Here is a 7,693-nt window from a genome sequence, read left to right on the forward strand (position 1 = left end):
ACCTCTCTAAAGGGATCTTTTCTAAAGGGATCTCTCTAAAGGGATCTCTCTAAAGGGACCTCTAAAGGGACCTCTCTAAAGGGACCTCTCTAAAGGGATCTCTCTAAAGGGACCTCTCTAAAGGGATCTTTTCTAAAGGGATCTCTCTAAAGGGATCTCTCTAAAGGGACCTCTCTAAAGGGATCTCTCTAAAGGGACCTCTCTAAAGGGACCTCTCTAAAGGGACCTCTCTAAAGGGATCTCTCTAAGGGACCTCTATAAAGGGATCTTTCTAAAGGGATCTCTCTAAAGGGATCTCTCTAACTAGGGACCTCTCTAAAGGGACCTCTCTAAAGGGATCTCTCTAAAGGGATCTCTCTAAAGGGATCTCTCTAAAGGGATCTCTCTAAAGAGCGGGTTCCATCACCTACAACTACAACACCAGCACAAAGACTCCCTTTTTGTCCACGGGATATAAATGAGACTTAAATGAGAGTAAAGCATGTTTTCTTCTGGTCGTTTTGTTCCTCGGACCGACGCGCTCACATCAGGGGATCTCTCTAAAGAGATCTCTCTAAAGGGACCTCCTAAAAGGGAGCTCTCTAAAGGGATCTCTCTAAAGGGACCTCTCTAAAGGGATCTCTCTAAAGGACCGACACGCTCACATCAGGGGATGGAAGCGACGGGAGCTTGAAGCACAAAGGCTGAACACTTTGCACCAGCGCATAAAGATGACATCACGGCCCCGCGGACCGACCGCTGGCCACCACTGATGATCTCACCAACCCCCCCCCCCCCCCCCTTTATGTCCCGACCGCCACCGCATTAATATACAGACATTACCTTTTCAAAAGAGAGAAGAAGAAAACACCAAAATATTCAACGATTCTACAGTTTCACGTCGTGTTCATTGGTGCCCGTCTCCAACCCCGCCCCCCTTTTTTTAAGCAACGCTCACGAGTGGAGGATGGAGAAAAGAGGGGCGGGGTTTGAGACGGGTCAGTGAGCTCACTCAGAACAAGGAAACTATTAAAAGGAAGGAAGGGTCGTCACGTCAGGATACCAGCGTTCCGATGCTCCGCTTGGTACCAGACCTTGGTGTCGGTTCTATTGAGGCCGGTATTAAAAATATAGCAGCTGGGGGGGGGGCAGGTGGCGCACGGAGATTACATTCGTCACCAACACCGGGAGACACTGGATTCGCCTGTTCGAATCCAGCTCCCGGCGTTGCTATCAGCTTGGCTGGCCTCTCACACTGATACAATTGGCCGTATCAGGGGGTGGGAGAAGCTGAAGGGTGGTCCTGGGCGTTGTGGACAGCGACCCCTACAGTTCGGTCGGGGCGCCTGCTCAGCGAGGGTTGGAACTGAGGAGAGATAGTGTGGCCTCCCACACGCTACACTCTCCCCGGTGAGAACCTGCGCGGCCAGGTTGGCCTGCCCCAGGCTGCACATGCGTCGGAGGAAAGCATGTGACAGTCTCCGGTCTCCCGGACCAACAGTAGGGGAAAGTACGCAACAACCAGGAAGGGTGGGATGGGAGAAAAATCGGAAAAAAAAAAAAAAATATAGCAGCTATCTGAGGAAATATACATCAAGCAATATATCAAACGTTAGCTAGTTAACTATAGTTAACTTCTGACATCCGGGGCGACGACCTGCTTGTAAACGAAACCATCGCAAACGGGGAGACGCTTGATCCCATTTCAAACTCCATGTCGGCCGAACTGAACGTTTCCCCACGGATGTGCGTTCACGACGCAATGACCCTTCCTCCTTCCTCCTTCCTTTTACAGGTCCCTTGGTTGAGACATTTCGACGGACGAGAAAAGGTTGCGCCGACCTCTCGTTTTGTAGCTTTCGTACGTTTCGCTCAAATGAGATGTTTCTGCGTCCCCCGCTGAGCTGTGTCAGTGTGCGACAACAATGCTGTGTTTTTCTTTGGTTTCTTTTTTTTCTTTCTTTTTTACAACCCATACAGTAATTTACAAACTTGTAGCACTAGGAGGCATGACAGTAGCATGGCGATACTGGCACAATTCTCTCTCTCTCTCTCTCTCTCTCTCTCTCTCTCTCTCTCTCTCTCTCTCTCTCTCTCTCTCTCTCTCTCTCTCTCTCTTTTCCATATCACACAACACAACTTTTATAAGAGCGGAAAGGACATCGGTGGCATCGTTGGCGCTGTGAAGACATTTGAAGATAAAACATCTCTCCCCCTCTCCTTTCCCCCCTCTCCCCTCTCCTCTCCCCTCTCCTCTCTCCCTCTCCCCCTCTCCTCTCTCCCCTCTCCCCTCTCCTCTCTCCCCCTCTCCGCTCCTCCCCACTCTCCCCCTCTTTCCCTCCTCTCCCCCTCTCCGCTCTCTCTCCTCTCTCCCCCTCTCCCCCTCTCCTTCCCTCTCTCCCCCTCTCCTTTCCCTCCTCTCCCCTCTCTCCCCCTCTCCGCTCCTCCTCTCCACTCTCCCCCTCTCCTTCCTCCTCTCCCCCTCTCCCCTCCTCCTCTCCCTCTCCCCTCCCTCCTCTCCCCCTCTCCTTTCCCCTCTCTCCCCTCTCCTTTCCCCTCTCTCCCCTCTCCTTTCCACCCTCTCTCCCCCTCTCCTTCCCCTCTCTCCCCTCTCCTTTCCCTCTCTTCTCCTTTCCCCTCTCTCCCCCTCTCCTTTCCACCCTCTCTCCCCCTCTCCTTTCCCCCCTCTCCCCCTCTCCTTTCCCCCCTCTCCCCCTCTCCTTTCCCTTCTCTCCCCCTCTCCTTTCCACCCTCTCTCCCCCTCTCCTTTCCACCCTCTCTCCCCCTCTCCTTTCCACCCTCTCTCCCCTTCTCCTTTCCCCCCTCTCCCCCCTCTCCCCCTCTCCTTTCCCCCCTCTCCCCCTCTCCTTTCCCCTCTCTCCCCCTCTCCTTTCCACCCTCTCTCCCCCTCTCCTTTCCACCCTCTCTCCCCCTCTCCTTTCCACCCTCTCTCCCCCTCTCCTTTCCACCCTCTCTCCCCCTCTCCTCTCCCCCCTCTCCACTCTCCCCTCTCTAACCGAGAGCAGGGTTCTCCAGAGCAGGGTTCTCCAGAGCGGGGTTCTCCAGAGCAGGGTTCTCCAGATCGGGGTTCTCCAGAGCGGGGTTCTCCAGAGCGGGGTTCTCCAGAGCAGGGTTCTCCAGAGCAGGGTTCTCCAGAGCGGGGTTCTCCAGAGCAGGGTTCTCCAGAGCAGGGTTCTCCAGAGTAAAACAGATTCTATATCGAGGAGTGAAAGACGAATGGAAATATATTATGATAATGAGGATGATATATATTTTTTTATATATATAGCACCTGAAGATATTTTGTGGCAGCACCGGTATCCGTGTGGGTTTATTATACAAAGTTCAGAATAATAGTTCTATATTAGGCATAACTGCATCGTGAGTCCAGAGGAGGGGGGGGGGGGGGGGGGCCGCATGGGGAAAGGACCCAATGCTGCAAACGCATGCGGATCCATGATACTGTAGGTGAACTCCTGACCTCATCCTGGGCCGCGGCCTTCATGCAGAGCGGCCTTTAACCCTTTCACTACCACACTACAGAAGGTTAACCCTTTCACTACCACACTACAGAAGGTTAACCCTTTCACTACCACACTACAGAAGGTTAACCCTTTCACTACCACAGTACAGAAGGTTAACCCGTTCACTACCACACTACAGAAGGTTAACCCTTTCACTACCACACTACAGAAGGTTAACCCTTTCACTACCACAGTACAGAAGGTTAACCCTTTCACTACCACACTACAGAAGGTTAACCCTTTCACTACCACACTACAGAAGGTTAACCTTTCACTACCACACTACAGAAGGTTAACCCTTTCACTACCACACTACAGAAGGTTAACCTTTCACTACCACACTACAGAAGGTTAACCCTTTCACTACCACACTACAGACGGTTAACCCTTTCACTACCACACTACAGAAGGTTAACCTATCACTACCACACTACAGAAGGTTAACCCTTTCACTACCACACTACAGAAGGTTAACCCTTTCACTACCACACTACAGAAGGTTAACCCTTTCACTACCACACTACAGAAGGTTAACCCTTTCACTACCACACTACAGCAGGTTAACCCTTTCACTACCACAGTACAGAAGGTTAACCCTTTCACTACCACACTACAGAAGGTTAACCCTTTCACTACCACACTACAGAAGGTTAACCCTTTCACTACCACACTACAGAAGGTTAACCCTTTCACTACCACACTACAGAAGGTTAACCTTTCACTACCACACTACAGAAGGTTAACCCTTTCACTACCACACTACAGAAGGTTAACCTTTCACTACCACACTACAGAAGGTTAACCCTTTCACTACCACACTACAGACGGTTAACCCTTTCACTACCACACTACAGACGGTTAACCCTTTCACTACCACACTACAGAAGGTTAACCTATCACTACCACACTACAGAAGGTTAACCCTTTCACTACCACACTACAGAAGGTTAACCCTTTCACTACCACACTACAGAAGGTTAACCCTTTCACTACCACACTACAGAAGGTTAACATTTCACTACCACACTACAGAAGGTTAACCCTTTCACTACCACACTACAGAATGTTAACCCTTTCACTACCACACTACAGAAGGTTAACCTTTCACTACCACACTACAGAAGGTTAACCCTTTCACTACCACACTACAGAAGGTTAACCCTTTCACTACCACACTACAGAAGGTTAACCCTTTCACTACCACACTACAGAAGGTTAACACTTTCACTACCACACTACAGAAGGTTAACCTTTCACTACCACACTACATAAGGTTAACCCTTTCACTACCACACTACAGAAGGTTAACCCTTTCACTACCACACTACAGAAGGTTAACCCTTTCACTACCACACTACAGAAGGTTAACCCTTTCACTACCACACTACAGAAGGTTAACCCTTTCACTACCACACTACAGCAGGTTAACCTTTCACTACCACACTACAGACGGTTAACCCTTTCACTACCACACTACAGAAGGTTAACCTTTCACTACCACACTACAGAAGGTTAACCTTTCACTACCACACTACAGAAGGTTAACCCTTTCACTACCACACTACAGAAGGTTAACCCTTTCACTACCACACTACAGAAGGTTAACCTTTCACTACCACACTACAGAAGGTTAACCCTTTCACTACCACACTACAGAAGGTTAACCCTTTCACTACCACACTACAGAAGGTTAACCCTTTCACTACCACACTACAGAAGATTAACCTTTCACTACCACACTACAGAAGGTTAACCCTTTCACTACCACACTACAGAAGGTTAACCCTTTCACTACCACACTACAGAAGGTTAAAGTTATTTGACTATCCAGTGATTTTGTAGTTACTGCAATTCTTTATACCCTTTTTCTCTAAAACAGAGCAAGATTGAACTCTGAAACTTTGTCACAAGATAAAACAGATCGAACGAGAAGTTCAATTTAACTTATGTGTGTGTGTGTGTGTGTGTGCGTGCGCGTGTGTGTGTCTGCGTGCGTGTGTGTGTGTGTGTCTGCGTGCGTGTACACGCGTGTGCATGTTCTCGACTTCCTTTGCCACAGATTTCACTTCATAATCTCATCATAACCCTTTTTCTATGTAAATATCTATAATAAAAAAATTATAATACTAAAAAAAAAAAAACACTAAATGGTATAACAGAGTGACATATTCTTGTCTTTTATTCAGAAATAAGGTATTATTTATTAAATATCTATTTCAAATGTAGCCACTGGGACTGGACCAAAGCAACGCGTCACCGTTTCCTCCGTGTGCAATAATGACCCGTCACGTTGTCTCCACTCATCCATCATGTATGTAGTCCATGTATATTTTTACCTGCACATTTCTTGTACAAATGACTGTGTTTTTAATTAAAGAACAAATTGCCAAACATTACGCCGACTGTGTGTCTTCTCCTCCTCAAACCCACCACCCAGCCACACAGAACCCAGCAGAACCCAGCCACACAGAACCCACCAGAACCCACCAGAACCCACCAGAACCCAGCCACACAGAACCCAGCAGAACCCAGCCACACAGAACCCAGCAGAACCCAGCCACACAGAACCCAGCAGAACCCAGCCACACAGAACCCAGCAGAACCCAGCCACACAGAACCCACCAGAACCCAGCAGAACCCAGCCACACAGAACCCAGCAGAACCCAGCCACACAGAACCCAGCAGAACCCAGCCACACAGAACCCAGCCACACAGAGGCAGAACAAACCCAGCCACACAGAGGCAGAACAAACCCAGCCACACACACACAGAGGCAGAACAAACCCAGCCACACACACAGAGAGAGAACAAACCCAGCCACACACACAGAGAGAGGCAGAACAAACCCAGCCACACACACAGAGAGAGAGGCAGAACAAACCCAGCCACATACACAGAGAGAGGCAGAACAAACCCAGCCACACACACAGAGAGAGAGGCAGAACAAACCCAGCCACACACAGAGAGAGAGGCAGAACAAACCCAGCCACACACACAGAGAGGCAGAACAAACCCAGCCACACACACAGAGAGAGAGGCAGAACAAACCCAGCCACACACACAGAGAGAGAGGCAGAACAAACCCAGCCACACACACAGAGAGGCAGAACAAACCCAGCCACACACAGAGAGAGAGGCAGAACAAACCCAGCCACACACAGAGAGAGAGGCAGAACAAACCCAGCCACACACACAGAGAGGCAGAACAAACCCAGCCACACACACAGAGAGAGAGGCAGAACAAACCCAGCCACACACACAGAGAGAGGGAGAACAAACCCAGCCACACACACAGAGAGAGAGGCAGAACAAACCCAGCCACACACACAGAGAGAGGCAGAACAAACCCAGCCACACACACAGAGAGAGGCAGAACAAACCCAGCCACACACACACAGAGAGGCAGAACAAACCCAGCCACACACACACACAGAGAGAGAGGCAGAACAAACCCAGCCACACACACACACAGAGGCAGAACAAACCCAGCCACACACAGAGGCAGAACAAACCCAGCCACACACACAGAGGCAGAACAAACCCAGCCACACACACAGAGAGAGGCAGAACAAACCCAGCCACACACACAGAGAGAGGCAGAACAAACCCAGCCACACACACAGAGAGAGGGAGAACAAACCCAGCCACACACACAGAGAGGCAGAACAAACCCAGCCACACACACAGAGAGAGGCAGAACAAACCCAGCCACACACACAGAGAGAGGCAGAACAAACCCAGCCACACACACAGAGAGAGGCAGAACAAACCCAGCCACACACACAGAGAGAGAGGCAGAACAAACCCAGCCACACACACAGAGAGAGAGGCAGAACAAACCCAGCCACACACACAGAGAGAGGCAGAACAAACCCAGCCACACACACAGAGAGAGGCAGAACAAACCCAGCCACACACACAGAGAGAGGCAGAACAAACCCAGCCACACACACAGAGAGAGGCAGAACAAACCCAGCCACACACACAGAGAGAGGCAGAACAAACCCAGCCACACACACAGAGAGAGGCAGAACAAACCCAGCCACACACACAGAGAGAGAGAGGCAGAACAAACCCAGCCACACACACAGAGAGAGAGAGGCAGAACAAACCCAGCCACACACACAGAGAGAGAGGCAGAACAAACCCAGCCACACACACAGAGAGAGAGGCAGAACAAACCCAGCCAC

Source organism: Notolepis coatsorum, assembly GCF_963971535.1.
Source record: "Notolepis coatsorum genome assembly, chromosome: 9".
In the NCBI taxonomy this organism is placed as follows: Eukaryota; Metazoa; Chordata; class Actinopteri; order Aulopiformes; family Paralepididae; genus Notolepis; species Notolepis coatsorum.